This window comes from Staurois parvus, unplaced genomic scaffold, assembly GCF_062004578.1.
Source record: "Staurois parvus isolate SC_StPar_1 unplaced genomic scaffold, SC_StPar_1.0 ptg000276l, whole genome shotgun sequence".
Classification (NCBI taxonomy): domain Eukaryota; kingdom Metazoa; phylum Chordata; class Amphibia; order Anura; family Ranidae; genus Staurois; species Staurois parvus.
In genome coordinates, this window is record NW_028318072.1 from 2,609,036 (window position 1) to 2,636,119 (window position 27,084).

Here is a 27,084-nt window from a genome sequence, read left to right on the forward strand (position 1 = left end):
TCAAAACAGCTCTCCCTTTTATCTTTAAAAGCTGTCCTTGAGCTCCAGTCAAGTGACTTTGGCAGTGTTTTTTCTAGCAGTACCTCTTACCTACCATTTCTTGCTAGGAAAGAAGGACCATTCCCTTCTTTCTGAGGCGAGCAGGAGTTTAGGTGCAGGATTACTTGGAGGCCTACGATAAACTGAGGCGAGATGGATGAGGAATCTGCCCACTAGAGACAGCGCTCCAGTGGCGCAATCGGTCAGCGCACGGTACTTATATGGCAGTATCTGTTGAGCAATGCCGAGGTTGTGAGTTCGAGCCTCACCTGGAGCATGCTTTTCCTTCCTTTTTGCCTTTTTTAATGGAATATTTAATCAGCTGTTACACCCTGCGGCCTGAGAACTTTACCGCAAGGCTGTAAGCGGTCAAAGAAAGTGAAGGGTGTTTTCGCCAGTGGTGCTTGAATGAGCTGTCTTTCACTTACACTGAGCGCATGCTCTAAATTGTGGAACAAAAGTGATAACCAGAATGTGCTACTTGTTCAAAAGAGGTGTGGGGAGCTACGACACTGCTTTTCAGTTTGAGCAAACCCATTCTTCTGACTCCGTAGCTCAATCTGCTTGGAATTCTGTAGGACGTTTGCAAGGGAAAATCAAAACAGAGACCTTGCCACCCTTACCTTGGCAAGAAGAAGAACGGATGACCTCTACAGGAGAAAAGAAGAAGCTTTGGCAGGGTCTTGAGGCAAGCCCCAGTGGCCTAATGGATAAGGCACTGGCCTCCTAAGCCAGGGTTTGTGGGTTCGAGTCCCATCTGGGGTGTCGGATATCTTGCTTGTTCCTTTAAGCCAGGACTCCTTCCAGGCAGCTTCAAACATCAGCCAAGAATGAAATATAAAAACCATCACCGAGGGCAGCTACCTTTCTCTGCTTCACGTGTCAGTCCCTGAAGTCCTCTCTCCTGATGCCTTAATCTAAATGTGTGTGCCAATCACTATGTCGCAGAAGTACAGTGTGCCTCAGATGACTTGGCTTAGTTGACCAGCATGCTCTGGAAAAGATACAAATACTAATCTCCAGCAGCGCTTCGGACAAAAAAAGTGTCCAACTCCACAGAAAGGAAAAGCAGCTTTTCTTAGGAAGGACTTTTGCCATCCGTCCGGCATTCTCCTGACATCCCGCGGTGGCATGCAAATCTCCACTGGGAAATGGCCATCCTCAAGGGAAATGGCCATCTTGACAGGCATCCTAGGTAAGCTTAAACAGCGGGAAGGCATTTCCGACCTTTTTGTGTCAGTCCCAGAAGTGTTTTTCTTGATGTATCAAGCTATATGAATAGCAGTCAGAATCGCACCTTAGCGCTGTGCCTCCTTTGCCTCAAATGACATGGTGTTGTTGCGTTTCCTGAGATTCACAAAAATAGTTGCTGCTCTGGAACGTGTTCAGATGTCTGCTTGCCGCAAGAGGGCAGAAATCGAACCTCATGTGGATCGCCAGCTTTTCTGCCAAACAGAGCATCAAAATTCTCAACCCAGTCGCTGGAGAGTGGCTTTTCAGATCTATAAAGAACTCTTGCGCTTTAGCTGGGTTTACCCACAAACTGACTTTGGCATGCTGCATTCTAGAGGGACTTGGCATAACCTGACACTTCTTGGTTTACAGTGGCTCTTTCAGTAACTTTTCAAATGTGCATGAATACATGGCTGACACGTCACGATAGCATTTTCAATTTCATTTTTTCCTCTTCTCAAAACGGCTCTCCCTTTTATCTTTAAAAGCTGTCCTTGAGCTCCAGTCAAGTGACTTTGGCAGTGTTTTTTCTAGCAGTACCTCCTACCTACCATTTCTTGCTAGGAAAGAAGGACCATTCCCTTCTTTCTGAGGCGAGCAGGAGTTTAGGTGCAGGAATACTTGGAGGCCTACGATAAACTGAGGCGAGATGGATGAGGAATCTGCCCGCTAAAGACAGCGCTCCAGTGGCGCAATCGGTCAGCGCGCGGTACTTATATGGCAGTATCTGTTGAGCAATGCCGAGGTTGTGAGTTTGAGCCTCACCTGGAGCATGCTTTTCCTTCCTTTTTGCCTTTTTTAATGGAATATTTAATCAGCTGTTACACCCTGCGGCCTGAGAACTTTACCGCAAGGCTGTAAGCGGTCAAAGAAAGTGAAGGGTGTTTTCGCCAGTGGTGCTTGAATGAGCTGTCTTTCACTTACACTGAGCGCATGCTCTAAATTGTGGAACAAAAGTGATAACCAGAATGTGCTACTTGTTCAAAAGAGGTGTGGGGAGCTACGACACTGCTTTTCAGTTTGAGCAAACCCATTCTTCTGACTCCGTAGCTCAATCTGCTTGGAATTCTGTAGGACGTTTGCAAGGGAAAATCAAAACAGAGACCTTGCCACCCTTACCTTGGCAAGAAGAAGAACGGATGACCTCTACAGGAGAAAAGAAGAAGCTTTGGCAGGGTCTTGAGGCAAGCCCCAGTGGCCTAATGGATAAGGCACTGGCCTCCTAAGCCAGGGATTGTGGGTTTGAGTCCCATCTGGGGTGTCGGATATCTTGCTTGTTCCTTTAAGCCAGGACTCCTTCCAGGCAGCTTCAAACATCAGCCAAGAATGAAATATAAAAACCATCACCGAGGGCAGCTACCTTTCTCTGCTTCACGTGTCAGTCCCTGAAGTCCTCTCTCCTGATGCCCTAATCTAAATGTGTGTGCCAATCACTATGTCGCAGAAGTACAGTGTGCCTCAGATGACTTGGCTTAGTTGACCAGCATGCTCTGGAAAAGATACAAATACTAATCTCCAGCAGCGCTTCGGACAAAAAAAGTGTCCAACTCCACAGAAAGGAAAAGCAGCTTTTCTTAGGAAGGACTTTTGCCATCCGTCCGGCATTCTCCTGACATCCCGCGGTGGCATGCAAATCTCCACTGGGAAATGGCCATCCTCAAGGGAAATGGCCATCTTGACAGGCATCCTAGGTAAGCTTAAACAGCGGGAAGGCATTTCCGACCTTTTTGTGTCAGTCCCAGAAGTGTTTTTCTTGATGTATCAAGCTATATGAATAGCAGTCAGAATCGCACCTTAGCGCTGTGCCTCCTTTGCCTCAAATGACATGGTGTTGTTGCGTTTCCTGAGATTCACAAAAATAGTTGCTGCTCTGGAACGTGTTCAGATGTCTGCTTGCCGCAAGAGGGCAGAAATCGAACCTCATGTGGATCGCCAGCTTTTCTGCCAAACAGAGCATCAAAATTCTCAACCCAGTCGCTGGAGAGTGGCTTTTCAGATCTATAAAGAACTCTTGCGCTTTAGCTGGGTTTACCCACAAACTGACTTTGGCATGCTGCATTCTAGAGGGACTTGGCATAACCTGACACTTCTTGGTTTACAGTGGCTCTTTCAGTAACTTTTCAAATGTGCATGAATACATGGCTGACACGTCACGATAGCATTTTCAATTTCATTTTTTCCTCTTCTCAAAACAGCTCTCCCTTTTATCTTTAAAAGCTGTCCTTGAGCTCCAGTCAAGTGACTTTGGCAGTGTTTTTTCTAGCAGTACCTCTTACCTACCATTTCTTGCTAGGAAAGAAGGACCATTCCCTTCTTTCTGAGGCGAGCAGGAGTTTAGGTGCAGGATTACTTGGAGGCCTACGATAAACTGAGGCGAGATGGATGAGGAATCTGCCCGCTAAAGACAGCGCTCCAGTGGCGCAATCGGTCAGCGCGCGGTACTTATAAGGCAGTATCTGTTGAGCAATGCCGAGGTTGTGAGTTCGAGCCTCACCTGGAGCATGCTTTTCCTTCCTTTTTGCCTTTTTTAATGGAATATTTAATCAGCTGTTACACCCTGCGGCCTGAGAACTTTACCGCAAGGCTGTAAGCGGTCAAAGAAAGTGAAGGGTGTTTTCGCCAGTGGTGCTTGAATGAGCTGTCTTTCACTTACACTGAGCGCATGCTCTAAATTGTGGAACAAAAGTGATAACCAGAATGTGCTACTTGTTGAAAAGAGGTGTGGGGAGCTACGACACTGCTTTTCAGTTTGAGCAAACCCATTCTTCTGACTCCGTAGCTCAATCTGCTTGGAATTCTGTAGGACGTTTGCAAGGGAAAATCAAAACAGAGACCTTGCCACCCTTACCTTGGCAAGAAGAAGAACGGATGACCTCTACAGGAGAAAAGAAGAAGCTTTGGCAGGGTCTTGAGGCAAGCCCCAGTGGCCTAATGGATAAGGCACTGGCCTCCTAAGCCAGGGATTGTGGGTTTGAGTCCCATCTGGGGTGTCGGATATCTTGCTTGTTCCTTTAAGCCAGGACTCCTTCCAGGCAGCTTCAAACATCAGCCAAGAATGAAATATAAAAACCATCACCGAGGGCAGCTACCTTTCTCTGCTTCACGTGTCAGTCCCTGAAGTCCTCTCTCCTGATGCCCTAATCTAAATGTGTGTGCCAATCACTATGTCGCAGAAGTACAGTGTGCCTCAGATGACTTGGCTTAGTTGACCAGCATGCTCTGGAAAAGATACAAATACTAATCTCCAGCAGCGCTTCGGACAAAAAAAGTGTCCAACTCCACAGAAAGGAAAAGCAGCTTTTCTTAGGAAGGACTTTTGCCATCCGTCCGGCATTCTCCTGACATCCCGCGGTGGCATGCAAATCTCCACTGGGAAATGGCCATCCTCAAGGGAAATGGCCATCTTGACAGGCATCCTAGGTAAGCTTAAACAGCGGGAAGGCATTTCCGACCTTTTTGTGTCAGTCCCAGAAGTGTTTTTCTTGATGTATCAAGCTATATGAATAGCAGTCAGAATCGCACCTTAGCGCTGTGCCTCCTTTGCCTCAAATGACATGGTGTTGTTGCGTTTCCTGAGATTCACAAAAATAGTTGCTGCTCTGGAACGTGTTCAGATGTCTGCTTGCCGCAAGAGGGCAGAAATCGAACCTCATGTGGATCGCCAGCTTTTCTGCCAAACAGAGCATCAAAATTCTCAACCCAGTCGCTGGAGAGTGGCTTTTCAGATCTATAAAGAACTCTTGCGCTTTAGCTGGGTTTACCCACAAACTGACTTTGGCATGCTGCATTCTAGAGGGACTTGGCATAACCTGACACTTCTTGGTTTACAGTGGCTCTTTCAGTAACTTTTCAAATGTGCATGAATACATGGCTGACACGTCACGATAGCATTTTCAATTTCATTTTTTCCTCTTCTCAAAACAGCTCTCCCTTTTATCTTTAAAAGCTGTCCTTGAGCTCCAGTCAAGTGACTTTGGCAGTGTTTTTTCTAGCAGTACCTCTTACCTACCATTTCTTGCTAGGAAAGAAGGACCATTCCCTTCTTTCTGAGGCGAGCAGGAGTTTAGGTGCAGGATTACTTGGAGGCCTACGATAAACTGAGGCGAGATGGATGAGGAATCTGCCCGCTAAAGACAGCGCTCCAGTGGCGCAATCGGTCAGCGCGCGGTACTTATATGGCAGTATCTGTTGAGCAATGCCGAGGTTGTGAGTTCGAGCCTCACCTGGAGCATGCTTTTCCTTCCTTTTTGCCTTTTTTAATGGAATATTTAATCAGCTGTTACACCCTGCGGCCTGAGAACTTTACCGCAAGGCTGTAAGCGGTCAAAGAAAGTGAAGGGTGTTTTCGCCAGTGGTGCTTGAATGAGCTGTCTTTCACTTACACTGAGCGCATGCTCTAAATTGTGGAACAAAAGTGATAACCAGAATGTGCTACTTGTTGAAAAGAGGTGTGGGGAGCTACGACACTGCTTTTCAGTTTGATCAAACCCATTCTTCTGACTCCGTAGCTCAATCTGCTTGGAATTCTGTAGGACGTTTGCAAGGGAAAATCAAAACAGAGACCTTGCCACCCTTACCTTGGCAAGAAGAAGAACGGATGACCTCTACAGGAGAAAAGAAGAAGCTTTGGCAGGGTCTTGAGGCAAGCCCCAGTGGCCTAATGGATAAGGCACTGGCCTCCTAAGCCAGGGATTGTGGGTTCGAGTCCCATCTGGGGTGTCGGATATCTTGCTTGTTCCTTTAAGCCAGGACTCCTTCCAGGCAGCTTCAAACATCAGCCAAGAATGAAATATAAAAACCATCACCGAGGGCAGCTACCTTTCTCTGCTTCACGTGTCAGTCCCTGAAGTCCTCTCTCCTGATGCCTTAATCTAAATGTGTGTGCCAATCACTATGTCGCAGAAGTACAGTGTGCCTCAGATGACTTGGCTTAGTTGACCAGCATGCTCTGGAAAAGATACAAATACTAATCTCCAGCAGCGCTTCGGACAAAAAAAGTGTCCAACTCCACAGAAAGGAAAAGCAGCTTTTCTTAGGAAGGACTTTTGCCATCCGTCCGGCATTCTCCTGACATCCCGCGGTGGCATGCAAATCTCCACTGGGAAATGGCCATCCTCAAGGGAAATGGCCATCTTGACAGGCATCCTAGGTAAGCTTAAACAGCGGGAAGGCATTTCCGACCTTTTTGTGTCAGTCCCAGAAGTGTTTTTCTTGATGTATCAAGCTATATGAATAGCAGTCAGAATCGCACCTTAGCGCTGTGCCTCCTTTGCCTCAAATGACATGGTGTTGTTGCGTTTCCTGAGATTCACAAAAATAGTTGCTGCTCTGGAACGTGTTCAGATGTCTGCTTGCCGCAAGAGGGCAGAAATCGAACCTCATGTGGATCGCCAGCTTTTCTGCCAAACAGAGCATCAAAATTCTCAACCCAGTCGCTGGAGAGTGGCTTTTCAGATCTATAAAGAACTCTTGCGCTTTAGCTGGGTTTACCCACAAACTGACTTTGGCATGCTGCATTCTAGAGGGACTTGGCATAACCTGACACTTCTTGGTTTACAGTGGCTCTTTCAGTAACTTTTCAAATGTGCATGAATACATGGCTGACACGTCACGATAGCATTTTCAATTTCATTTTTTCCTCTTCTCAAAACAGCTCTCCCTTTTATCTTTAAAAGCTGTCCTTGAGCTCCAGTCAAGTGACTTTGGCAGTGTTTTTTCTAGCAGTACCTCTTACCTACCATTTCTTGCTAGGAAAGAAGGACCATTCCCTTCTTTCTGAGGCGAGCAGGAGTTTAGGTGCAGGATTACTTGGAGGCCTACGATAAACTGAGGCGAGATGGATGAGGAATCTGCCCGCTAAAGACAGCGCTCCAGTGGCGCAATCGGTCAGCGCGCGGTACTTATATGGCAGTATCTGTTGAGCAATGCCGAGGTTGTGAGTTCGAGCCTCACCTGGAGCATGCTTTTCCTTCCTTTTTGCCTTTTTTAATGGAATATTTAATCAGCTGTTACACCCTGCGGCCTGAGAACTTTACCGCAAGGCTGTAAGCGGTCAAAGAAAGTGAAGGGTGTTTTCGCCAGTGGTGCTTGAATGAGCTGTCTTTCACTTACACTGAGCGCATGCTCTAAATTGTGGAACAAAAGTGATAACCAGAATGTGCTACTTCTTGAAAAGAGGTGTGGGGAGCTACGACACTGCTTTTCAGTTTGAGCAAACCCATTCTTCTGACTCCGTAGCTCAATCTGCTTGGAATTCTGTAGGACGTTTGCAAGGGAAAATCAAAACAGAGACCTTGCCACCCTTACCTTGGCAAGAAGAAGAACGGATGACCTCTACAGGAGAAAAGAAGAAGCTTTGGCAGGGTCTTGAGGCAAGCCCCAGTGGCCTAATGGATAAGGCACTGGCCTCCTAAGCCAGGGATTGTGGGTTCGAGTCCCATCTGGGGTGTCGGATATCTTGCTTGTTCCTTTAAGCCAGGACTCCTTCCAGGCAGCTTCAAACATCAGCCAAGAATGAAATATAAAAACCATCACCGAGGGCAGCTACCTTTCTCTGCTTCACGTGTCAGTCCCTGAAGTCCTCTCTCCTGATGCCTTAATCTAAATGTGTGTGCCAATCACTATGTCGCAGAAGTACAGTGTGCCTCAGATGACTTGGCTTAGTTGACCAGCATGCTCTGGAAAAGATACAAATACTAATCTCCAGCAGCGCTTCGGACAAAAAAAGTGTCCAACTCCACAGAAAGGAAAAGCAGCTTTTCTTAGGAAGGACTTTTGCCATCCGTCCGGCATTCTCCTGACATCCCGCGGTGGCATGCAAATCTCCACTGGGAAATGGCCATCCTCAAGGGAAATGGCCATCTTGACAGGCATCCTAGGTAAGCTTAAACAGCGGGAAGGCATTTCCGACCTTTTTGTGTCAGTCCCAGAAGTGTTTTTCTTGATGTATCAAGCTATATGAATAGCAGTCAGAATCGCACCTTAGCGCTGTGCCTCCTTTGCCTCAAATGACATGGTGTTGTTGCGTTTCCTGAGATTCACAAAAATAGTTGCTGCTCTGGAACGTGTTCAGATGTCTGCTTGCCGCAAGAGGGCAGAAATCGAACCTCATGTGGATCGCCAGCTTTTCTGCCAAACAGAGCATCAAAATTCTCAACCCAGTCGCTGGAGAGTGGCTTTTCAGATCTATAAAGAACTCTTGCGCTTTAGCTGGGTTTACCCACAAACTGACTTTGGCATGCTGCATTCTAGAGGGACTTGGCATAACCTGACACTTCTTGGTTTACAGTGGCTCTTTCAGTAACTTTTCAAATGTGCATGAATACATGGCTGACACGTCACGATAGCATTTTCAATTTCATTTTTTCCTCTTCTCAAAACAGCTCTCCCTTTTATCTTTAAAAGCTGTCCTTGAGCTCCAGTCAAGTGACTTTGGCAGTGTTTTTTCTAGCAGTACCTCTTACCTACCATTTCTTGCTAGGAAAGAAGGACCATTCCCTTCTTTCTGAGGCGAGCAGGAGTTTAGGTGCAGGATTACTTGGAGGCCTACGATAAACTGAGGCGAGATGGATGAGGAATCTGCCCGCTAAAGACAGCGCTCCAGTGGCGCAATCGGTCAGCGCGCGGTACTTATATGGCAGTATCTGTTGAGCAATGCCGAGGTTGTGAGTTCGAGCCTCACCTGGAGCATGCTTTTCCTTCCTTTTTGCCTTTTTTAATGGAATATTTAATCAGCTGTTACACCCTGCGGCCTGAGAACTTTACCGCAAGGCTGTAAGCGGTCAAAGAAAGTGAAGGGTGTTTTCGCCAGTGGTGCTTGAATGAGCTGTCTTTCACTTACACTGAGCGCATGCTCTAAATTGTGGAACAAAAGTGATAACCAGAATGTGCTACTTGTTGAAAAGAGGTGTGGGGAGCTACGACACTGCTTTTCAGTTTGAGCAAACCCATTCTTCTGACTCCGTAGCTCAATCTGCTTGGAATTCTGTAGGACGTTTGCAAGGGAAAATCAAAACAGAGACCTTGCCACCCTTACCTTGGCAAGAAGAAGAACGGATGACCTCTACAGGAGAAAAGAAGAAGCTTTGGCAGGGTCTTGAGGCAAGCCCCAGTGGCCTAATGGATAAGGCACTGGCCTCCTAAGCCAGGGATTGTGGGTTCGAGTCCCATCTGGGGTGTAGGATATCTTGCTTGTTCCTTTAAGCCAGGACTCCTTCCAGGCAGCTTCAAACATCAGCCAAGAATGAAATATAAAAACCATCACCGAGGGCAGCTACCTTTCTCTGCTTCACGTGTCAGTCCCTGAAGTCCTCTCTCCTGATGCCTTAATCTAAATGTGTGTGCCAATCACTATGTCGCAGAAGTACAGTGTGCCTCAGATGACTTGGCTTAGTTGACCAGCATGCTCTGGAAAAGATACAAATACTAATCTCCAGCAGCGCTTCGGACAAAAAAAGTGTCCAACTCCACAGAAAGGAAAAGCAGCTTTTCTTAGGAAGGACTTTTGCCATCCGTCCGGCATTCTCCTGACATCCCGCGGTGGCATGCAAATCTCCACTGGGAAATGGCCATCCTCAAGGGAAATGGCCATCTTGACAGGCATCCTAGGTAAGCTTAAACAGCGGGAAGGCATTTCCGACCTTTTTGTGTCAGTCCCAGAAGTGTTTTTCTTGATGTATCAAGCTATATGAATAGCAGTCAGAATCGCACCTTAGCGCTGTGCCTCCTTTGCCTCAAATGACATGGTGTTGTTGCGTTTCCTGAGATTCACAAAAATAGTTGCTGCTCTGGAACGTGTTCAGATGTCTGCTTGCCGCAAGAGGGCAGAAATCGAACCTCATGTGGATCGCCAGCTTTTCTGCCAAACAGAGCATCAAAATTCTCAACCCAGTCGCTGGAGAGTGGCTTTTCAGATCTATAAAGAACTCTTGCGCTTTAGCTGGGTTTACCCACAAACTGACTTTGGCATGCTGCATTCTAGAGGGACTTGGCATAACCTGACACTTCTTGGTTTACAGTGGCTCTTTCAGTAACTTTTCAAATGTGCATGAATACATGGCTGACACGTCACGATAGCATTTTCAATTTCATTTTTTCCTCTTCTCAAAACGGCTCTCCCTTTTATCTTTAAAAGCTGTCCTTGAGCTCCAGTCAAGTGACTTTGGCAGTGTTTTTTCTAGCAGTACCTCTTACCTACCATTTCTTGCTAGGAAAGAAGGACCATTCCCTTCTTTCTGAGGCGAGCAGGAGTTTAGGTGCAGGATTACTTGGAGGCCTACGATAAACTGAGGCGAGATGGATGAGGAATCTGCCCGCTAAAGACAGCGCTCCAGTGGCGCAATCGGTCAGCGCGCGGTACTTATATGGCAGTATCTGTTGAGCAATGCCGAGGTTGTGAGTTCGAGCCTCACCTGGAGCATGCTTTTCCTTCCTTTTTGCCTTTTTTAATGGAATATTTAATCAGCTGTTACACCCTGCGGCCTGAGAACTTTACCGCAAGGCTGTAAGCGGTCAAAGAAAGTGAAGGGTGTTTTCGCCAGTGGTGCTTGAATGAGCTGTCTTTCACTTACACTGAGCGCATGCTCTAAATTGTGGAACAAAAGTGATAACCAGAATGTGCTACTTCTTGAAAAGAGGTGTGGGGAGCTACGACACTGCTTTTCAGTTTGAGCAAACCCATTCTTCTGACTCCGTAGCTCAATCTGCTTGGAATTCTGTAGGACGTTTGCAAGGGAAAATCAAAACAGAGACCTTGCCACCCTTACCTTGGCAAGAAGAAGAACGGATGACCTCTACAGGAGAAAAGAAGAAGCTTTGGCAGGGTCTTGAGGCAAGCCCCAGTGGCCTAATGGATAAGGCACTGGCCTCCTAAGCCAGGGATTGTGGGTTCGAGTCCCATCTGGGGTGTAGGATATCTTGCTTGTTCCTTTAAGCCAGGACTCCTTCCAGGCAGCTTCAAACATCAGCCAAGAATGAAATATAAAAACCATCACCGAGGGCAGCTACCTTTCTCTGCTTCACGTGTCAGTCCCTGAAGTCCTCTCTCCTGATGCCTTAATCTAAATGTGTGTGCCAATCACTATGTCGCAGAAGTACAGTGTGCCTCAGATGACTTGGCTTAGTTGACCAGCATGCTCTGGAAAAGATACAAATACTAATCTCCAGCAGCGCTTCGGACAAAAAAAGTGTCCAACTCCACAGAAAGGAAAAGCAGCTTTTCTTAGGAAGGACTTTTGCCATCCGTCCGGCATTCTCCTGACATCCCGCGGTGGCATGCAAATCTCCACTGGGAAATGGCCATCCTCAAGGGAAATGGCCATCTTGACAGGCATCCTAGGTAAGCTTAAACAGCGGGAAGGCATTTCCGACCTTTTTGTGTCAGTCCCAGAAGTGTTTTTCTTGATGTATCAAGCTATATGAATAGCAGTCAGAATCGCACCTTAGCGCTGTGCCTCCTTTGCCTCAAATGACATGGTGTTGTTGCGTTTCCTGAGATTCACAAAAATAGTTGCTGCTCTGGAACGTGTTCAGATGTCTGCTTGCCGCAAGAGGGCAGAAATCGAACCTCATGTGGATCGCCAGCTTTTCTGCCAAACAGAGCATCAAAATTCTCAACCCAGTCGCTGGAGAGTGGCTTTTCAGATCTATAAAGAACTCTTGCGCTTTAGCTGGGTTTACCCACAAACTGACTTTGGCATGCTGCATTCTAGAGGGACTTGGCATAACCTGACACTTCTTGGTTTACAGTGGCTCTTTCAGTAACTTTTCAAATGTGCATGAATACATGGCTGACACGTCACGATAGCATTTTCAATTTCATTTTTTCCTCTTCTCAAAACGGCTCTCCCTTTTATCTTTAAAAGCTGTCCTTGAGCTCCAGTCAAGTGACTTTGGCAGTGTTTTTTCTAGCAGTACCTCTTACCTACCATTTCTTGCTAGGAAAGAAGGACCATTCCCTTCTTTCTGAGGCGAGCAGGAGTTTAGGTGCAGGATTACTTGGAGGCCTACGATAAACTGAGGCGAGATGGATGAGGAATCTGCCCGCTAAAGACAGCGCTCCAGTGGCGCAATCGGTCAGCGCGCGGTACTTATATGGCAGTATCTGTTGAGCAATGCCGAGGTTGTGAGTTCGAGCCTCACCTGGAGCATGCTTTTCCTTCCTTTTTGCCTTTTTTAATGGAATATTTAATCAGCTGTTACACCCTGCGGCCTGAGAACTTTACCGCAAGGCTGTAAGCGGTCAAAGAAAGTGAAGGGTGTTTTCGCCAGTGGTGCTTGAATGAGCTGTCTTTCACTTACACTGAGCGCATGCTCTAAATTGTGGAACAAAAGTGATAACCAGAATGTGCTACTTCTTGAAAAGAGGTGTGGGGAGCTACGACACTGCTTTTCAGTTTGAGCAAACCCATTCTTCTGACTCCGTAGCTCAATCTGCTTGGAATTCTGTAGGACGTTTGCAAGGGAAAATCAAAACAGAGACCTTGCCACCCTTACCTTGGCAAGAAGAAGAACGGATGACCTCTACAGGAGAAAAGAAGAAGCTTTGGCAGGGTCTTGAGGCAAGCCCCAGTGGCCTAATGGATAAGGCACTGGCCTCCTAAGCCAGGGATTGTGGGTTCGAGTCCCATCTGGGGTGTAGGATATCTTGCTTGTTCCTTTAAGCCAGGACTCCTTCCAGGCAGCTTCAAACATCAGCCAAGAATGAAATATAAAAACCATCACCGAGGGCAGCTACCTTTCTCTGCTTCACGTGTCAGTCCCTGAAGTCCTCTCTCCTGATGCCTTAATCTAAATGTGTGTGCCAATCACTATGTCGCAGAAGTACAGTGTGCCTCAGATGACTTGGCTTAGTTGACCAGCATGCTCTGGAAAAGATACAAATACTAATCTCCAGCAGCGCTTCGGACAAAAAAAGTGTCCAACTCCACAGAAAGGAAAAGCAGCTTTTCTTAGGAAGGACTTTTGCCATCCGTCCGGCATTCTCCTGACATCCCGCGGTGGCATGCAAATCTCCACTGGGAAATGGCCATCCTCAAGGGAAATGGCCATCTTGACAGGCATCCTAGGTAAGCTTAAACAGCGGGAAGGCATTTCCGACCTTTTTGTGTCAGTCCCAGAAGTGTTTTTCTTGATGTATCAAGCTATATGAATAGCAGTCAGAATCGCACCTTAGCGCTGTGCCTCCTTTGCCTCAAATGACATGGTGTTGTTGCGTTTCCTGAGATTCACAAAAATAGTTGCTGCTCTGGAACGTGTTCAGATGTCTGCTTGCCGCAAGAGGGCAGAAATCGAACCTCATGTGGATCGCCAGCTTTTCTGCCAAACAGAGCATCAAAATTCTCAACCCAGTCGCTGGAGAGTGGCTTTTCAGATCTATAAAGAACTCTTGCGCTTTAGCTGGGTTTACCCACAAACTGACTTTGGCATGCTGCATTCTAGAGGGACTTGGCATAACCTGACACTTCTTGGTTTACAGTGGCTCTTTCAGTAACTTTTCAAATGTGCATGAATACATGGCTGACACGTCACGATAGCATTTTCAATTTCATTTTTTCCTCTTCTCAAAACGGCTCTCCCTTTTATCTTTAAAAGCTGTCCTTGAGCTCCAGTCAAGTGACTTTGGCAGTGTTTTTTCTAGCAGTACCTCTTACCTACCATTTCTTGCTAGGAAAGAAGGACCATTCCCTTCTTTCTGAGGCGAGCAGGAGTTTAGGTGCAGGATTACTTGGAGGCCTACGATAAACTGAGGCGAGATGGATGAGGAATCTGCCCGCTAAAGACAGCGCTCCAGTGGCGCAATCGGTCAGCGCGCGGTACTTATATGGCAGTATCTGTTGAGCAATGCCGAGGTTGTGAGTTCGAGCCTCACCTGGAGCATGCTTTTCCTTCCTTTTTGCCTTTTTTAATGGAATATTTAATCAGCTGTTACACCCTGCGGCCTGAGAACTTTACCGCAAGGCTGTAAGCGGTCAAAGAAAGTGAAGGGTGTTTTCGCCAGTGGTGCTTGAATGAGCTGTCTTTCACTTACACTGAGCGCATGCTCTAAATTGTGGAACAAAAGTGATAACCAGAATGTGCTACTTCTTGAAAAGAGGTGTGGGGAGCTACGACACTGCTTTTCAGTTTGAGCAAACCCATTCTTCTGACTCCGTAGCTCAATCTGCTTGGAATTCTGTAGGACGTTTGCAAGGGAAAATCAAAACAGAGACCTTGCCACCCTTACCTTGGCAAGAAGAAGAACGGATGACCTCTACAGGAGAAAAGAAGAAGCTTTGGCAGGGTCTTGAGGCAAGCCCCAGTGGCCTAATGGATAAGGCACTGGCCTCCTAAGCCAGGGATTGTGGGTTCGAGTCCCATCTGGGGTGTCGGATATCTTGCTTGTTCCTTTAAGCCAGGACTCCTTCCAGGCAGCTTCAAACATCAGCCAAGAATGAAATATAAAAACCATCACCGAGGGCAGCTACCTTTCTCTGCTTCACGTGTCAGTCCCTGAAGTCCTCTCTCCTGATGCCTTAATCTAAATGTGTGTGCCAATCACTATGTCGCAGAAGTACAGTGTGCCTCAGATGACTTGGCTTAGTTGACCAGCATGCTCTGGAAAAGATACAAATACTAATCTCCAGCAGCGCTTCGGACAAAAAAAGTGTCCAACTCCACAGAAAGGAAAAGCAGCTTTTCTTAGGAAGGACTTTTGCCATCCGTCCGGCATTCTCCTGACATCCCGCGGTGGCATGCAAATCTCCACTGGGAAATGGCCATCCTCAAGGGAAATGGCCATCTTGACAGGCATCCTAGGTAAGCTTAAACAGCGGGAAGGCATTTCCGACCTTTTTGTGTCAGTCCCAGAAGTGTTTTTCTTGATGTATCAAGCTATATGAATAGCAGTCAGAATCGCACCTTAGCGCTGTGCCTCCTTTGCCTCAAATGACATGGTGTTGTTGCGTTTCCTGAGATTCACAAAAATAGTTGCTGCTCTGGAACGTGTTCAGATGTCTGCTTGCCGCAAGAGGGCAGAAATCGAACCTCATGTGGATCGCCAGCTTTTCTGCCAAACAGAGCATCAAAATTCTCAACCCAGTCGCTGGAGAGTGGCTTTTCAGATCTATAAAGAACTCTTGCGCTTTAGCTGGGTTTACCCACAAACTGACTTTGGCATGCTGCATTCTAGAGGGACTTGGCATAACCTGACACTTCTTGGTTTACAGTGGCTCTTTCAGTAACTTTTCAAATGTGCATGAATACATGGCTGACACGTTACGATAGCATTTTCAATTTCATTTTTTCCTCTTCTCAAAACAGCTCTCCCTTTTATCTTTAAAAGCTGTCCTTGAGCTCCAGTCAAGTGACTTTGGCAGTGTTTTTTCTAGCAGTACCTCTTACCTACCATTTCTTGCTAGGAAAGAAGGACCATTCCCTTCTTTCTGAGGCGAGCAGGAGTTTAGGTGCAGGATTACTTGGAGGCCTACGATAAACTGAGGCGAGATGGATGAGGAATCTGCCCGCTAAAGACAGCGCTCCAGTGGCGCAATCGGTCAGCGCGCGGTACTTATATGGCAATTTCTGTTGAGCAATGCCGAGGTTGTGAGTTCGAGCCTCACCTGGAGCATGCTTTTCCTTCCTTTTTGCCTTTTTTAATGGAATATTTAATCAGCTGTTACACCCTGCGGCCTGAGAACTTTACCGCAAGGCTGTAAGCGGTCAAAGAAAGTGAAGGGTGTTTTCGCCAGTGGTGCTTGAATGAGCTGTCTTTCACTTACACTGAGCGCATGCTCTAAATTGTGGAACAAAAGTGATAACCAGAATGTGCTACTTCTTGAAAAGAGGTGTGGGGAGCTACGACACTGCTTTTCAGTTTGAGCAAACCCATTCTTCTGACTCCGTAGCTCAATCTGCTTGGAATTCTGTAGGACGTTTGCAAGGGAAAATCAAAACAGAGACCTTGCCACCCTTACCTTGGCAAGAAGAAGAACGGATGACCTCTACAGGAGAAAAGAAGAAGCTTTGGCAGGGTCTTGAGGCAAGCCCCAGTGGCCTAATGGATAAGGCACTGGCCTCCTAAGCCAGGGATTGTGGGTTCGAGTCCCATCTGGGGTGTAGGATATCTTGCTTGTTCCTTTAAGCCAGGACTCCTTCCAGGCAGCTTCAAACATCAGCCAAGAATGAAATATAAAAACCATCACCGAGGGCAGCTACCTTTCTCTGCTTCATGTGTCAGTCCCTGAAGTCCTCTCTCCTGATGCCTTAATCTAAATGTGTGTGCCAATCACTATGTCGCAGAAGTACAGTGTGCCTCAGATGACTTGGCTTAGTTGACCAGCATGCTCTGGAAAAGATACAAATACTAATCTCCAGCAGCGCTTCGGACAAAAAAAGTGTCCAACTCCACAGAAAGGAAAAGCAGCTTTTCTTAGGAAGGACTTTTGCCATCCGTCCGGCATTCTCCTGACATCCCGCGGTGGCATGCAAATCTCCACTGGGAAATGGCCATCCTCAAGGGAAATGGCCATCTTGACAGGCATCCTAGGTAAGCTTAAACAGCGGGAAGGCATTTCCGACCTTTTTGTGTCAGTCCCAGAAGTGTTTTTCTTGATGTATCAAGCTATATGAATAGCAGTCAGAATCGCACCTTAGCGCTGTGCCTCCTTTGCCTCAAATGACATGGTGTTGTTGCGTTTCCTGAGATTCACAAAAATAGTTGCTGCTCTGGAACGTGTTCAGATGTCTGCTTGCCGCAAGAGGGCAGAAATCGAACCTCATGTGGATCGCCAGCTTTTCTGCCAAACAGAGCATCAAAATTCTCAACCCAGTCGCTGGAGAGTGGCTTTTCAGATCTATAAAGAACTCTTGCGCTTTAGCTGGGTTTACCCACAAACTGACTTTGGCATGCTGCATTCTAGAGGGACTTGGCATAACCTGACACTTCTTGGTTTACAGTGGCTCTTTCAGTAACTTTTCAAATGTGCATGAATACATGGCTGACACGTCACGATAGCATTTTCAATTTCATTTTTTCCTCTTCTCAAAACAGCTCTCCCTTTTATCTTTAAAAGCTGTCCTTGAGCTCCAGTCAAGTGACTTTGGCAGTGTTTTTTCTAGCAGTACCTCTTACCTACCATTTCTTGCTAGGAAAGAAGGACCATTCCCTTCTTTCTGAGGCGAGCAGGAGTTTAGGTGCAGGAATACTTGGAGGCCTACGATAAACTGAGGCGAGATGGATGAGGAATCTGCCCGCTAAAGACAGCGCTCCAGTGGCGCAATCGGTCAGCGCGCGGTACTTATATGGCAGTATCTGTTGAGCAATGCCGAGGTTGTGAGTTCGAGCCTCACCTGGAGCATGCTTTTCCTTCCTTTTTGCCTTTTTTAATGGAATATTTAATCAGCTGTTACACCCTGCGGCCTGAGAACATTACCGCAAGGCTGTAAGCGGTCAAAGAAAGTGAAGGGTGTTTTCGCCAGTGGTGCTTGAATGAGCTGTCTTTCACTTACACTGAGCGCATGCTCTAAATTGTGGAACAAAAGTGATAACCAGAATGTGCTACTTGTTCAAAAGAGGTGTGGGGAGCTACGACACTGCTTTTCAGTTTGAGCAAACCCATTCTTCTGACTCCGTAGCTCAATCTGCTTGGAATTCTGTAGGACGTTTGCAAGGGAAAATCAAAACAGAGACCTTGCCACCCTTACCTTGGCAAGAAGAAGAACGGATGACCTCTACAGGAGAAAAGAAGAAGCTTTGGCAGGGTCTTGAGGCAAGCCCCAGTGGCCTAATGGATAAGGCACTGGCCTCCTAAGCCAGGGATTGTGGGTTTGAGTCCCATCTGGGGTGTCGGATATCTTGCTTGTTCCTTTAAGCCAGGACTCCTTCCAGGCAGCTTCAAACATCAGCCAAGAATGAAATATAAAAACCATCACCGAGGGCAGCTACCTTTCTCTGCTTCATGTGTCAGTCCCTGAAGTCCTCTCTCCTGATGCCTTAATCCAAATGTGTGTGCCAATCACTATCTCGCTGAAGTACAGTGTGCCTCAGATGACTTGGCTTAGTTGACCAGCATGCTCTGGAAAAGATACAAATACTAATCTCCAGCAGCGCTTCGGACAAAAAAAGTGTCCAACTCCACAGAAAGGAAAAGCAGCTTTTCTTAGGAAGGACTTTTGCCATCCGTCCGGCATTCTCCTGACATCCCGCGGTGGCATGCAAATCTCCACTGGGAAATGGCCATCCTCAAGGGAAATGGCCATCTTGACAGGCATCCTAGGTAAGCTTAAACAGCGGGAAGGCATTTCCGACCTTTTTGTGTCAGTCCCAGAAGTGTTTTTCTTGATGTATCAAGCTATATGAATAGCAGTCAGAATCGCACCTTAGCGCTGTGCCTCCTTTGCCTCAAATGACATGGTGTTGTTGCGTTTCCTGAGATTCACAAAAATAGTTGCTGCTCTGGAACGTGTTCAGATGTCTGCTTGCCGCAAGAGGGCAGAAATTGAACCTCATGTGGATCGCCAGCTTTTCTGCCAAACAGAGCATCAAAATTCTCAACCCAGTCGCTGGAGAGTGGCTTTTCAGATCTATAAAGAACTCTTGCGCTTTAGCTGGGTTTACCCACAAACTGACTTTGGCATGCTGCATTCTAGAGGGACTTGGCATAACCTGACACTTCTTGGTTTACAGTGGCTCTTTCAGTAACTTTTCAAATGTGCATGAATACATGGCTGACACGTCACGATAGCATTTTCAATTTCATTTTTTCCTCTTCTCAAAACAGCTCTCCCTTTTATCTTTAAAAGCTGTCCTTGAGCTCCAGTCAAGTGACTTTGGCAGTGTTTTTTCTAGCAGTACCTCTTACCTACCATTTCTTGCTAGGAAAGAAGGACCATTCCCTTCTTTCTGAGGCGAGCAGGAGTTTAGGTGCAGGATTACTTGGAGGCCTACGATAAACTGAGGCGAGATGGATGAGGAATCTGCCCACTAGAGACAGCGCTCCAGTGGCGCAATCGGTCAGCGCACGGTACTTATATGGCAGTATCTGTTGAGCAATGCCGAGGTTGTGAGTTCGAGCCTCACCTGGAGCATGCTTTTCCTTCCTTTTTGCCTTTTTTAATGGAATATTTAATCAGCTGTTACACCCTGCGGCCTGAGAACTTTACCGCAAGGCTGTAAGCGGTCAAAGAAAGTGAAGGGTGTTTTCGCCAGTGGTGCTTGAATGAGCTGTCTTTCACTTACACTGAGCGCATTCTCTAAATTGTGGAACAAAAGTGATAACCAGAATGTGCTACTTGTTGAAAAGAGGTGTGGGGAGCTACGACACTGCTTTTCAGTTTGAGCAAACCCATTCTTCTGACTCCGTAGCTCAATCTGCTTGGAATTCTGTAGGACGTTTGCAAGGGAAAATCAAAACAGAGACCTTGCCACCCTTACCTTGGCAAGAAGAAGAACGGATGACCTCTACAGGAGAAAAGAAGAAGCTTTGGCAGGGTCTTCAGGCAAGCCCCAGTGGCCTAATGGATAAGGCACTGGCCTCCTACGCCAGGCATTGTGGGTTCGAGTCCCATCTGGGGTGTCGGATATCTTGCTTGTTCCTTTAAGCCAGGACTCCTTCCAGGCAGCTTCAAACATCAGCCAAGAATGAAATATAAAAACCATCACCGAGGGCAGCTACCTTTCTCTGCTTCACGTGTCAGTCCCTGAAGTCCTCTTTCCTGATGCCTTAATCTAAATGTGTGTGCCAATCACTATGTCGCAGAAGTACAGTGTGCCTCAGATGACTTGGCTTAGTTGACCAGCATGCTCTGGAAAAGATACAAATACTAATCTCCAGCAGCGCTTCGGACAAAAAAAGTGTCCAACTCCACAGAAAGGAAAAGCAGCTTTTCTTAGGAAGGACTTTTGCCATCCGTCCGGCATTCTCCTGACATCCCGCGGTGGCATGCAAATCTCCACTGGGAAATGGCCACCCTCAAGGGAAATGGCCATCTTGACAGGCATCCTAGGTAAGCTTAAACAGCGGGAAGGCATTTCCGACCTTTTTGTGTCAGTCCCAGAAGTGTTTTTCTTGATGTATCAAGCTATATGAATAGCAGTCAGAATCGCACCTTAGCGCTGTGCCTCCTTTGCCTCAAATGACATGGTGTTGTTGCGTTTCCTGAGATTCACAAAAATAGTTGCTGCTCTGGAACGTGTTCAGATGTCTGCTTGCCGCAAGAGGGCAGAAATCGAACCTCATGTGGATCGCCAGCTTTTCTGCCAAACAGAGCATCAAAATTCTCAACCCAGTCGCTGGAGAGTGGCTTTTCAGATCTATAAAGAACTCTTGCGCTTTAGCTGGGTTTACCCACAAACTGACTTTGGCATGCTGCATTCTAGAGGGACTTGGCATAACCTGACACTTCTTGGTTTACAGTGGCTCTTTCAGTAACTTTTCAAATGTGCATGAATACATGGCTGACACGTCACGATAGCATTTTCAATTTCATTTTTTCCTCTTCTCAAAACAGCTCTCCCTTTTATCTTTAAAAGCTGTCCTTGAGCTCCAGTCAAGTGACTTTGGCAGTGTTTTTTCTAGCAGTACCTCTTACCTACCATTTCTTGCTAGGAAAGAAGGACCATTCCCTTCTTTCTGAGGCGAGCAGGAGTTTAGGTGCAGGATTACTTGGAGGCCTACGATAAACTGAGGCGAGATGGATGAGGTATCTGCCCGCTAAAGACAGCGCTCCAGTGGCGCAATCGGTCAGCGCGCGGTACTTATATGGCAGTATCTGTTGAGCAATGCCGAGGTTGTGAGTTCGAGCCTCACCTGGAGCATGCTTTTCCTTCCTTTTTGCCTTTTTTAATGGAATATTTAATCAGCTGTTACACCCTGCGGCCTGAGAACTTTACCGCAAGGCTTTAAGCGGTCAAAGAAAGTGAAGGGTGTTTTCGCCAGTGGTGCTTGAATGAGCTGTCTTTCACTTACACTGAGCGCATGCTCTAAATTGTGGAACAAAAGTGATAACCAGAATGTGCTACTTCTTGAAAAGAGGTGTGGGGAGCTACGACACTGCTTTTCAGTTTGAGCAAACCCATTCTTCTGACTCCGTAGCTCAATCTGCTTGGAATTCTGTAGGACGTTTGCAAGGGAAAATCAAAACAGAGACCTTGCCACCCTTACCTTGGCAAGAAGAAGAACGGATGACCTCTACAGGAGAAAAGAAGAAGCTTTGGCAGGGTCTTGAGGCAAGCCCCAGTGGCCTAATGGATAAGGCACTGGCCTCCTAAGCCAGGGATTGTGGGTTCGAGTCCCATCTGGGGTGTAGGATATCTTGCTTGTTCCTTTAAGCCAGGACTCCTTCCAGGCAGCTTCAAACATCAGCCAAGAATGAAATATAAAAACCTTCACCGAGGGCAGCTACCTTTCTCTGCTTCACGTGTCAGTCCCTGAAGTCCTCTCTCCTGATGCCTTAATCTAAATGTGTGTGCCAATCACTATGTCGCAGAAGTACAGTGTGCCTCAGATGACTTGGCTTAGTTGACCAGCATGCTCTGGAAAAGATACAAATACTAATCTCCAGCAGCGCTTCGGACAAAAAAAGTGTCCAACTCCACAGAAAGGAAAAGCAGCTTTTCTTAGGAAGGACTTTTGCCATCCGTCCGGCATTCTCCTGACATCCCGCGGTGGCATGCAAATCTCCACTGGGAAATGGCCATCCTCAAGGGAAATGGCCATCTTGACAGGCATCCTAGGTAAGCTTAAACAGCGGGAAGGCATTTCCGACCTTTTTGTGTCAGTCCCAGAAGTGTTTTTCTTGATGTATCAAGCTATATGAATAGCAGTCAGAATCGCACCTTAGCGCTGTGCCTCCTTTGCCTCAAATGACATGGTGTTGTTGCGTTTCCTGAGATTCACAAAAATAGTTGCTGCTCTGGAACGTGTTCAGATGTCTGCTTGCCGCAAGAGGGCAGAAATCGAACCTCATGTGGATCGCCAGCTTTTCTGCCAAACAGAGCATCAAAATTCTCAACCCAGTCGCTGGAGAGTGGCTTTTCAGATCTATAAAGAACTCTTGCGCTTTAGCTGGGTTTACCCACAAACTGACTTTGGCATGCTGCATTCTAGAGGGACTTGGCATAACCTGACACTTCTTGGTTTACAGTGGCTCTTTCAGTAACTTTTCAAATGTGCATGAATACATGGCTGACACGTCACGATAGCATTTTCAATTTCATTTCTTCCTCTTCTCAAAACAGCTCTCCCTTTTATCTTTAAAAGCTGTCCTTGAGCTCCAGTCAAGTGACTTTGGCAGTGTTTTTTCTAGCAGTACCTCTTACCTACCATTTCTTGCTAGGAAAGAAGGACCATTCCCTTCTTTCTGAGGTGAGCAGGAGTTTAGGTGCAGGATTACTTGGAGGCCTACGATAAACTGAGGTGAGATGGATGAGAAATCTGCCCACTAGAGACAGCGCTCCAGTGGCGCAATCGGTCAGCGCGCGGTACTTATAAGGCAGTATCTGTTGAGCAATGCCGAGGTTGTGAGTTCGAGCCTCACCTTGAGCATGCTTTTCCTTCCTTTTTTAATGGAATATTTAATCAGCTGTTACACCCTGCGGCCTGAGAACTTTACCGCAAGGCTGTAAGCGGTCAAAGAAAGTGAAGGGTGTTTTCGCCAGTGGTGCTTGAATGAGCTGTCTTTCACTTACACTGAGCGCATGCTCTAAATTGTGGAACAAAAGTGATAACCAGAATGTGCTACTTGTTGAAAAGAGGTGTGGGGAGCTACGACACTGCTTTTCAGTTTGAGCAAACCCATTCTTCTGACTCCGTAGCTCAATCTGCTTGGAATTCTGTAGGACGTTTGCAAGGGAAAATCAAAACAGAGACCTTGCCACCCTTACCTTGGCAAGAAGAAGAACGGATGACCTCTACAGGAGAAAAGAAGAAGCTTTGGCAGGGTCTTGAGGCAAGCCCCAGTGGCCTAATGGATAAGGCACTGGCCTCCTAAGCCAGGGATTGTGGGTTCGAGTCCCATCTGGGGTGTCGGATATCTTGCTTGTTCCTTTAAGCCAGGACTCCTTCCAGGCAGCTTCAAACATCAGCCAAGAATGAAATATAAAAACCATCACCGAGGGCAGCTACCTTTCTCTGCTTCACGTGTCAGTCCCTGAAGTCCTCTCTCCTGATGCCTTAATCTAAATGTGTGTGCCAATCACTATGTCGCAGAAGTACAGTGTGCCTCAGATGACTTGGCTTAGTTGACCAGCATGCTCTGGAAAAGATACAAATACTAATCTCCAGCAGCGCTTCGGACAAAAAAAGTGTCCAACTCCACAGAAAGGAAAAGCAGCTTTTCTTAGGAAGGACTTTTGCCATCCGTCCGGCATTCTCCTGACATCCCGCGGTGGCATGCAAATCTCCACTGGGAAATGGCCATCCTCAAGGGAAATGGCCATCTTGACAGGCATCCTAGGTAAGCTTAAACAGCGGGAAGGCATTTCCGACCTTTTTGTGTCAGTCCCAGAAGTGTTTTTCTTGATGTATCAAGCTATATGAATAGCAGTCAGAATCGCACCTTAGCGCTGTGCCTCCTTTGCCTCAAATGACATGGTGTTGTTGCGTTTCCTGAGATTCACAAAAATAGTTGCTGCTCTGGAACGTGTTCAGATGTCTGCTTGCCGCAAGAGGGCAGAAATCGAACCTCATGTGGATCGCCAGCTTTTCTGCCAAACAGAGCATCAAAATTCTCAACCCAGTCGCTGGAGAGTGGCTTTTCAGATCTATAAAGAACTCTTGCGCTTTAGCTGGGTTTACCCACAAACTGACTTTGGCATGCTGCATTCTAGAGGGACTTGGCATAACCTGACACTTCTTGGTTTACAGTGGCTCTTTCAGTAACTTTTCAAATGTGCATGAATACATGGCTGACACGTCACGATAGCATTTTCAATTTCATTTCTTCCTCTTCTCAAAACAGCTCTCCCTTTTATCTTTAAAAGCTGTCCTTGAGCTCCAGTCAAGTGACTTTGGCAGTGTTTTTTCTAGCAGTACCTCTTACCTACCATTTCTTGCTAGGAAAGAAGGACCATTCCCTTCTTTCTGAGGTGAGCAGGAGTTTAGGTGCAGGATTACTTGGAGGCCTACGATAAACTGAGGTGAGATGGATGAGAAATCTGCCCACTAGAGACAGCGCTCCAGTGGCGCAATCGGTCAGCGCGCGGTACTTATAAGGCAGTATCTGTTGAGCAATGCCGAGGTTGTGAGTTCGAGCCTCACCTTGAGCATGCTTTTCCTTCCTTTTTTAATGGAATATTTAATCAGCTGTTACACCCTGCGGCCTGAGAACTTTACCGCAAGGCTGTAAGCGGTCAAAGAAAGTGAAGGGTGTTTTCGCCAGTGGTGCTTGAATGAGCTGTCTTTCACTTACACTGAGCGCATGCTCTAAATTGTGGAACAAAAGTGATAACCAGAATGTGCTACTTCTTGAAAAGAGGTGTGGGGAGCTACGACACTGCTTTTCAGTTTGAGCAAACCCATTCTTCTGACTCCGTAGCTCAATCTGCTTGGAATTCTGTAGGACGTTTGCAAGGGAAAATCAAAACAGAGACCTTGCCACCCTTACCTTGGCAAGAAGAAGAACGGATGACCTCTACAGGAGAAAAGAAGAAGCTTTGGCAGGGTCTTCAGGCAAGCCCCAGTGGCCTAATGGATAAGGCACTGGCCTCCTAAGCCAGGGATTGTGGGTTTGAGTCCCATCTGGGGTGTCGGATATCTTGCTTGTTCCTTTAAGCCAGGACTCCTTCCAGGCAGCTTCAAACATCAGCCAAGAATGAAATATAAAAACCATCACCGAGGGCAGCTACCTTTCTCTGCTTCATGTGTCAGTCCCTGAAGTCCTCTCTCCTGATGCCTTAATCCAAATGTGTGTGCCAATCACTATCTCGCTGAAGTACAGTGTGCCTCACATGACTTGGCTTAGTTGACCAGCATGCACTGGAAAAGATACAAATACTAATCTCCAGCAGCGCTTCGGACAAAAAAAGTGTCCAACTCCACAGAAAGGAAAAGCAGCTTTTCTTAGGAAGGACTTTTGCCATCCGTCCGGCATTCTCCTGACATCCCGCGGTGGCATGCAAATCTCCACTGGGAAATGGCCATCCTCAAGGGAAATGGCCATCTTGACAGGCATCCTAGGTAAGCTTAAACAGCGGGAAGGCATTTCCGACCTTTTTGTGTCAGTCCCAGAAGTGTTTTTCTTGATGTATCAAGCTATATGAATAGCAGTCAGAATCGCACCTTAGCGCTGTGCCTCCTTTGCCTCAAATGACATGGTGTTGTTGCGTTTCCTGAGATTCACAAAAATAGTTGCTGCTCTGGAACGTGTTCAGATGTCTGCTTGCCGCAAGAGGGCAGAAATCGAACCTCATGTGGATCGCCAGCTTTTCTGCCAAACAGAGCATCAAAATTCTCAACCCAGTCGCTGGAGAGTGGCTTTTCAGATCTATAAAGAACTCTTGCGCTTTAGCTGGGTTTACCCACAAACTGACTTTGGCATGCTGCATTCTAGAGGGACTTGGCATAACCTGACACTTCTTGGTTTACAGTGGCTCTTTCAGTAACTTTTCAAATGTGCATGAATACATGGCTGACACGTCACGATAGCATTTTCAATTTCATTTTTTCCTCTTCTCAAAACAGCTCTCCCTTTTATCTTTAAAAGCTGTCCTTGAGCTCCAGTCAAGTGACTTTGGCAGTGTTTTTTCTAGCAGTACCTCTTACCTACCATTTCTTGCTAGGAAAGAAGGACCATTCCCTTCTTTCTGAGGCAAGCAGGAGTTTAGGTGCAGGATTACTTGGAGGCCTACGATAAACTGAGGTGAGATGGATGAGAAATCTGCCCACTAGAGACAGCGCTCCAGTGGCGCAATCGGTCAGCGCGCGGTACTTATAAGGCAGTATCTGTTGAGCAATGCCGAGGTTGTGAGTTAAAGCCTCACCTGGAGCATGCTTTTCCTTCCTTTTTTAATGGAATATTTAATCAGCTGTTACACCCTGCGGCCTGAGAACTTTACCGCAAGGCTGTAAGCGGTCAAAGAAAGTGAAGGGTGTTTTCGCCAGTGGTGCTTGAATGAGCTGTCTTTCACTTACACTGAGCGCATGCTCTAAATTGTGGAACAAAAGTGATAACCAGAATGTGCTACTTCTTGAAAAGAGGTGTGGGGAGCTACGACACTGCTTTTCAGTTTGAGCAAACCCATTCTTCTGACTCCGTAGCTCAATCTGCTTGGAATTCTGTAGGACGTTTGCAAGGGAAAATCAAAACAGAGACCTTGCCACCCTTACCTTGGCAAGAAGAACGGATGACCTCTACAGGAGAAAAGAAGAAGCTTTGGCAGGGTCTTGAGGCAAGCCCCAGTGGCCTAATGGATAAGGCACTGGCCTCCTAAGCCAGGGATTGTGGGTTCGAGTCCCATCTGGGGTGTCGGATATCTTGCTTGTTCCTTTAAGCCAGGACTCCTTCCAGGCAGCTTCAAACATCAGCCAAGAATGAAATATAAAAACCATCACCGAGGGCAGCTACCTTTCTCTGCTTCACGTGTCAGTCCCTGAAGTCCTCTCTCCTGATGCCTTAATCCAAATGTGTGTGCCAATCACTATCTCGCTGAAGTACAGTGTGCCTCACATGACTTGGCTTAGTTGACCAGCATGCTCTGGAAAAGATACAAATACTAATCTCCAGCAGTGCTTCGGACAAAAAAAGTGTCCAACTCCACAGAAAGGAAAAGCAGCTTTTCTTAGGAAGGACTTTTGCCATCCTTCCGGCATTCTCCTGACATCCCGCGGTGGCATGCAA

At 46.8% G+C, this 27,084-nt stretch overlaps 32 non-coding genes across 32 annotated transcripts; all 32 read left to right on the forward strand.

The window, feature by feature from the left end:
• The first annotated feature begins 223 nt into the window (after nt 1-223).
• On the forward strand, nt 224-316 carry TRNAI-UAU (transfer RNA isoleucine (anticodon UAU)). The gene is given in 2 exon segments: nt 224-261; nt 281-316. It is a non-coding gene; the product is annotated as a tRNA-Ile (tRNA).
• Nucleotides 317-731: 415 nt separating this feature from the next.
• On the forward strand, nt 732-804 carry TRNAR-CCU (transfer RNA arginine (anticodon CCU)). The gene has a single exon. It is a non-coding gene; the product is annotated as a tRNA-Arg (tRNA).
• A 1,148-nt stretch (nt 805-1,952) lies between these two features.
• On the forward strand, nt 1,953-2,045 carry TRNAI-UAU (transfer RNA isoleucine (anticodon UAU)). The gene is given in 2 exon segments: nt 1,953-1,990; nt 2,010-2,045. It is a non-coding gene; the product is annotated as a tRNA-Ile (tRNA).
• A 415-nt stretch (nt 2,046-2,460) lies between these two features.
• TRNAR-CCU (transfer RNA arginine (anticodon CCU)) lies at nt 2,461-2,533 on the forward strand. Its single transcript has one exon. It is a non-coding gene; the product is annotated as a tRNA-Arg (tRNA).
• Nucleotides 2,534-3,681: 1,148 nt separating this feature from the next.
• TRNAI-UAU (transfer RNA isoleucine (anticodon UAU)) lies at nt 3,682-3,774 on the forward strand. The gene is given in 2 exon segments: nt 3,682-3,719; nt 3,739-3,774. It is a non-coding gene; the product is annotated as a tRNA-Ile (tRNA).
• A 415-nt stretch (nt 3,775-4,189) lies between these two features.
• Nucleotides 4,190-4,262, forward strand: TRNAR-CCU (transfer RNA arginine (anticodon CCU)). Its single transcript has one exon. It is a non-coding gene; the product is annotated as a tRNA-Arg (tRNA).
• Nucleotides 4,263-5,410: 1,148 nt separating this feature from the next.
• On the forward strand, nt 5,411-5,503 carry TRNAI-UAU (transfer RNA isoleucine (anticodon UAU)). Its single transcript is given in 2 exon segments — nt 5,411-5,448; nt 5,468-5,503. It is a non-coding gene; the product is annotated as a tRNA-Ile (tRNA).
• A 415-nt stretch (nt 5,504-5,918) lies between these two features.
• Nucleotides 5,919-5,991, forward strand: TRNAR-CCU (transfer RNA arginine (anticodon CCU)). The gene has a single exon. It is a non-coding gene; the product is annotated as a tRNA-Arg (tRNA).
• Nucleotides 5,992-7,139: 1,148 nt separating this feature from the next.
• On the forward strand, nt 7,140-7,232 carry TRNAI-UAU (transfer RNA isoleucine (anticodon UAU)). Its single transcript is given in 2 exon segments — nt 7,140-7,177; nt 7,197-7,232. It is a non-coding gene; the product is annotated as a tRNA-Ile (tRNA).
• A 415-nt stretch (nt 7,233-7,647) lies between these two features.
• On the forward strand, nt 7,648-7,720 carry TRNAR-CCU (transfer RNA arginine (anticodon CCU)). The gene has a single exon. It is a non-coding gene; the product is annotated as a tRNA-Arg (tRNA).
• Nucleotides 7,721-8,868: 1,148 nt separating this feature from the next.
• TRNAI-UAU (transfer RNA isoleucine (anticodon UAU)) lies at nt 8,869-8,961 on the forward strand. Its single transcript is given in 2 exon segments — nt 8,869-8,906; nt 8,926-8,961. It is a non-coding gene; the product is annotated as a tRNA-Ile (tRNA).
• Nucleotides 8,962-9,376: 415 nt separating this feature from the next.
• Nucleotides 9,377-9,449, forward strand: TRNAR-CCU (transfer RNA arginine (anticodon CCU)). The gene has a single exon. It is a non-coding gene; the product is annotated as a tRNA-Arg (tRNA).
• A 1,148-nt stretch (nt 9,450-10,597) lies between these two features.
• On the forward strand, nt 10,598-10,690 carry TRNAI-UAU (transfer RNA isoleucine (anticodon UAU)). Its single transcript is given in 2 exon segments — nt 10,598-10,635; nt 10,655-10,690. It is a non-coding gene; the product is annotated as a tRNA-Ile (tRNA).
• A 415-nt stretch (nt 10,691-11,105) lies between these two features.
• TRNAR-CCU (transfer RNA arginine (anticodon CCU)) lies at nt 11,106-11,178 on the forward strand. Its single transcript has one exon. It is a non-coding gene; the product is annotated as a tRNA-Arg (tRNA).
• A 1,148-nt stretch (nt 11,179-12,326) lies between these two features.
• Nucleotides 12,327-12,419, forward strand: TRNAI-UAU (transfer RNA isoleucine (anticodon UAU)). Its single transcript is given in 2 exon segments — nt 12,327-12,364; nt 12,384-12,419. It is a non-coding gene; the product is annotated as a tRNA-Ile (tRNA).
• A 415-nt stretch (nt 12,420-12,834) lies between these two features.
• On the forward strand, nt 12,835-12,907 carry TRNAR-CCU (transfer RNA arginine (anticodon CCU)). Its single transcript has one exon. It is a non-coding gene; the product is annotated as a tRNA-Arg (tRNA).
• Nucleotides 12,908-14,055: 1,148 nt separating this feature from the next.
• Nucleotides 14,056-14,148, forward strand: TRNAI-UAU (transfer RNA isoleucine (anticodon UAU)). Its single transcript is given in 2 exon segments — nt 14,056-14,093; nt 14,113-14,148. It is a non-coding gene; the product is annotated as a tRNA-Ile (tRNA).
• A 415-nt stretch (nt 14,149-14,563) lies between these two features.
• TRNAR-CCU (transfer RNA arginine (anticodon CCU)) lies at nt 14,564-14,636 on the forward strand. The gene has a single exon. It is a non-coding gene; the product is annotated as a tRNA-Arg (tRNA).
• A 1,148-nt stretch (nt 14,637-15,784) lies between these two features.
• Nucleotides 15,785-15,877, forward strand: TRNAI-UAU (transfer RNA isoleucine (anticodon UAU)). Its single transcript is given in 2 exon segments — nt 15,785-15,822; nt 15,842-15,877. It is a non-coding gene; the product is annotated as a tRNA-Ile (tRNA).
• Nucleotides 15,878-16,292: 415 nt separating this feature from the next.
• Nucleotides 16,293-16,365, forward strand: TRNAR-CCU (transfer RNA arginine (anticodon CCU)). Its single transcript has one exon. It is a non-coding gene; the product is annotated as a tRNA-Arg (tRNA).
• Nucleotides 16,366-17,513: 1,148 nt separating this feature from the next.
• TRNAI-UAU (transfer RNA isoleucine (anticodon UAU)) lies at nt 17,514-17,606 on the forward strand. Its single transcript is given in 2 exon segments — nt 17,514-17,551; nt 17,571-17,606. It is a non-coding gene; the product is annotated as a tRNA-Ile (tRNA).
• A 415-nt stretch (nt 17,607-18,021) lies between these two features.
• On the forward strand, nt 18,022-18,094 carry TRNAR-CCU (transfer RNA arginine (anticodon CCU)). Its single transcript has one exon. It is a non-coding gene; the product is annotated as a tRNA-Arg (tRNA).
• Nucleotides 18,095-19,242: 1,148 nt separating this feature from the next.
• On the forward strand, nt 19,243-19,335 carry TRNAI-UAU (transfer RNA isoleucine (anticodon UAU)). The gene is given in 2 exon segments: nt 19,243-19,280; nt 19,300-19,335. It is a non-coding gene; the product is annotated as a tRNA-Ile (tRNA).
• A 415-nt stretch (nt 19,336-19,750) lies between these two features.
• On the forward strand, nt 19,751-19,823 carry TRNAR-CCU (transfer RNA arginine (anticodon CCU)). The gene has a single exon. It is a non-coding gene; the product is annotated as a tRNA-Arg (tRNA).
• Nucleotides 19,824-20,971: 1,148 nt separating this feature from the next.
• Nucleotides 20,972-21,064, forward strand: TRNAI-UAU (transfer RNA isoleucine (anticodon UAU)). The gene is given in 2 exon segments: nt 20,972-21,009; nt 21,029-21,064. It is a non-coding gene; the product is annotated as a tRNA-Ile (tRNA).
• A 415-nt stretch (nt 21,065-21,479) lies between these two features.
• On the forward strand, nt 21,480-21,552 carry TRNAR-CCU (transfer RNA arginine (anticodon CCU)). The gene has a single exon. It is a non-coding gene; the product is annotated as a tRNA-Arg (tRNA).
• A 1,148-nt stretch (nt 21,553-22,700) lies between these two features.
• Nucleotides 22,701-22,793, forward strand: TRNAI-UAU (transfer RNA isoleucine (anticodon UAU)). Its single transcript is given in 2 exon segments — nt 22,701-22,738; nt 22,758-22,793. It is a non-coding gene; the product is annotated as a tRNA-Ile (tRNA).
• A 407-nt stretch (nt 22,794-23,200) lies between these two features.
• On the forward strand, nt 23,201-23,273 carry TRNAR-CCU (transfer RNA arginine (anticodon CCU)). The gene has a single exon. It is a non-coding gene; the product is annotated as a tRNA-Arg (tRNA).
• Nucleotides 23,274-24,421: 1,148 nt separating this feature from the next.
• On the forward strand, nt 24,422-24,514 carry TRNAI-UAU (transfer RNA isoleucine (anticodon UAU)). Its single transcript is given in 2 exon segments — nt 24,422-24,459; nt 24,479-24,514. It is a non-coding gene; the product is annotated as a tRNA-Ile (tRNA).
• A 407-nt stretch (nt 24,515-24,921) lies between these two features.
• On the forward strand, nt 24,922-24,994 carry TRNAR-CCU (transfer RNA arginine (anticodon CCU)). The gene has a single exon. It is a non-coding gene; the product is annotated as a tRNA-Arg (tRNA).
• Nucleotides 24,995-26,142: 1,148 nt separating this feature from the next.
• Nucleotides 26,143-26,235, forward strand: TRNAI-UAU (transfer RNA isoleucine (anticodon UAU)). Its single transcript is given in 2 exon segments — nt 26,143-26,180; nt 26,200-26,235. It is a non-coding gene; the product is annotated as a tRNA-Ile (tRNA).
• Nucleotides 26,236-26,639: 404 nt separating this feature from the next.
• On the forward strand, nt 26,640-26,712 carry TRNAR-CCU (transfer RNA arginine (anticodon CCU)). Its single transcript has one exon. It is a non-coding gene; the product is annotated as a tRNA-Arg (tRNA).
• The last annotated feature ends 372 nt before the right edge of the window (nt 26,713-27,084 follow it).